At 42.5% G+C, this 3,239-nt stretch overlaps 1 non-coding gene across 1 annotated transcript; it reads left to right on the top strand.

Annotated features, from left to right (window-relative positions):
- Positions 1 to 988: 988 nt before the first annotated feature.
- TRNAW-CCA (transfer RNA tryptophan (anticodon CCA)) lies at positions 989 to 1,060 on the top strand. The gene has a single exon. It is a non-coding gene; the product is annotated as a tRNA-Trp (tRNA).
- The last annotated feature ends 2,179 nt before the right edge of the window (positions 1,061 to 3,239 follow it).

Here is a 3,239-nt window from a genome sequence, read left to right as displayed (position 1 = left end):
CTCTGCTCTGTCTTCTATTATTTACTGATGTCTCCATTCCCCCAGTCACCCAGGCTGGCCCTCTCAAAATCAGCCTAGGTCCCTTCCAGTTCTTCATACCCTTCATACCTTACGGTCTGTTGACTTCATCCTCTTGTCAGTCTCTCTTACATTAGATCTTTATCATCTCTAAGCTCTAACCTATTAACTGTCTACCAAATGATCTCTCTGATGCTCCATAATAAATGTTAAATAATTATCTATTGATGGAGGGCAATGGGGGAATGAAGACCCTGACTCTAATTATTATCCTTTCCATCCCTTCCTCTTCTCCCCAAACAGGCTGATGATAAATGTCTCTCAGAAACAAGGAACAGACAAGCAATTGTTGCCTACAGTCTCAGAGGAGAAAAGTGCCACAGAATTCACTTTCTTATCACCTGGGGCCTTGCATGCTCAGTGTGACCAATGGGAGAAGGAGATTAAAAAGCAAACAAACAATTCAGTCCTCAGGCCTGTTGTCCTAATTCCCATTTCAGGAAGCAAGGGCAAAAACCCAGCTGAAACATTCTAGTTCTTTGATGCGCACAGGCTTTGCCTGCCTCTAAATCATCGCTTGCTGCAATGTGCCTGGTATTCACAGTGTTTGCGAAGCACAGCATGATGAAATTGTGCCCCACTGGCCCCCCACTCCTGGCCAGGGTGGTCAGACAGAAGCTCTGAACATAGTTGGCAAATGATGGCCTGCAGTTCAAATGTAGTCCATGCCATATTATTTATAGCCTTCTAGCTAAGAATAGCTTTATGTTTGTAAAGAGGTATTAAGAATAGAATATGGGAAAGAGACCATATATGGCCTGCAAAACCTAAAATATTTACTATCAGAGTCTTGGCAAAAGAAGTTTACTCTAAACTGATAAAGGGGCTTCCCTGGTGGTACAGTGGCTGAGACTCCAGGCTCCCAATGCAGGGACCTGGATTTGATCCCTGGTTGGGGGACTAAGGGGCTTCCCTGGTGGCTCAGAGGTTACAGAGTCTGCCTCCAATGCAGGAGACCCAGGTTCGATCCCTGGCTTGGGAAGATCCCCTGGAGAAGGAAATGGCAACCCACTCCAGTATTATGTCTGAAGAATCCCATGGACGGAGGAGCTTGGTAGGCTACAGTCCATGGGGTCGCAAAGAGTCGGACACGACTGAGCGACTTCACTTTCACTTTCACTTTGGGGAACTAGATCCCACAGGCTGCAACCAAGAGTCTGCATGCCCCAACTAAAGATTCCACATGCCTCAACTAAAGATCCCTCAGGCTGCAACTAAGACTTGGTGCAGCCAAGTAAATAAATAAATAAAGCCATAAAGTCATAAATAAATAAATAAAATCATGAGTTTGAATCCCGTCTCTGAGCTTCAATAGCCATGAAACCACAGACAACTGTTTATTCTCCCTCAGTCCAGTTTTCTCACCTGTCTATGTAAATGAAGCACCCACATTCAGGATGTCATAAGAATTAAGTGAGCTAGCACTGGTAATCTACTTAATATAGTTCTTGGTACATAAGTACTCCATAAATGTTACTGGTAATTCTAATCGAGAAAAAATTATCAGTTAAAACAACCACGTCTGCCTGTTAAAGAAGAAAACATAATTCATATTAAGGAGGATATAAATCTCTAAAGAGCTCCCTTCCCTGGCTGAGATTAATGGGGGAGGATGAAGGGAAAGATGGAAATTTCAAAGCTTCTGCCAATTATTCCAGTCTGCCAAAGAGGAGACTTGGAACATATAAACCTACTCTTTAGTAGAGCACATCAATGAGTCTTTGCATATATAAACAGGGGCTCAGAGCTGAGCAGGGGATGGGGAGGTAAATTGATCCACATAATAAAGAGAGGAGAACTGAGTTTGAAAGGGGGAAATCAGATCATGATGGCAGGTGGAGCACAGAATAAGATCTCCCCCTTTGCTGAACCCATAGGAATAGTAAACAATGTAAAAATAGTAGAAAAAAATAAGTACATACAAATTCAGGTTCAAAGGCAAGAAACAGAACTCTCTCTCAATAAAATGGAAAACAGAAAGATAGCCCCAAAAAGAGGAAGCAGAATTCTTTAGCTTAATCCAGGTACCATGGCAGGAAAATTAGGGTGGCATTTTTAGCTTTTAAAAACTAGAAATCTAAAACTATTCCTGCCAATTGGTTACTGGTATATCGTAGCTATCAATACTAATGCAGGTCAATAAGCAGATCTCAAAAACAAGTCCAAACTTCTATTCTTTGACCCAAATCATGTTTGTATGAATGGCTGAAGAAATTAGGCTGTGAAGGAGGTGGGCTTTCAGGACTTCTACTGAGTGGGCAAGACAGTACAGAGAAAGAAAGACAGCGGGCCGGGAAGTTGGCACAGTTGGCTTTCAGAAGGTCATTCTACTTTTCAGTGATGCTGACTGCCTGGAGGTAGAGGCTAAATAGAAATTCCACCTAACTGCCTCTCTTTCATACTCAAGATCTGGCAAAAACATCAGTTGAATGAAATTCTCTGCCACTGAAGATGAAAAAGAAGGCTCTGTGGGGTGCCATAATATGAAATTCCATATGTCTAATGGCAGAATGTATGGATGGTCATGTATGGGTCATGTATGGATGTGACAGTTGGACCATAGAGAAAGCTGAGCACCAAAGAATTGATGCTTTCTAACTGTGGTGCTAGAGAGGACTCTTGAGAGTCCCTTAGACAGCAAGGAGATCAAACCATCAATCCTAAAGGAAATCAACTCTGAATATTCATTGGAAGGACTGGAGATGAAGTTGAAGCTCCAATATTTTGGCTACCTGATGCGAAGAACTGACTCATTGGAAAAGACCCTGATGCTGGGAAAGATAGAAGACAGGAGGAGAAGGGGATGACAGAGGAAGAGATGGTAGGATGGTGCACCAACTCAACAGACATTAGTTTGAGCAAGCTCTGGGAGATGGTGAAGGACAGGAAAGCCTGGCGTGCTGCAGTCCATGTGGTTGCAAAAAGATGGACCTGACTGAGCCACTGAACAACAACAACAATGGCAGAATGGGCTGCCTTAACAGCAAATAAACAAATTAACCAGAAAGCAACATAAAACCCAGAATAAGTCAACATAAATTTTTTTGCCCCAAGCAAAAAATGAAGTGTTCCATATAGTCAACAGGCCAACAGCACCTAGCCTGCTAGTTGCCAGTAGCAAAATAAAATGCAACTGTATAATAAGTAGCTAGAATTCTTTA

This window comes from Dama dama, chromosome 1, assembly GCF_033118175.1.
Source record: "Dama dama isolate Ldn47 chromosome 1, ASM3311817v1, whole genome shotgun sequence".
Taxonomy (NCBI): Eukaryota; Metazoa; Chordata; class Mammalia; order Artiodactyla; family Cervidae; genus Dama; species Dama dama.
This window is presented reverse-complemented; position numbering and strand designations above follow the sequence as displayed.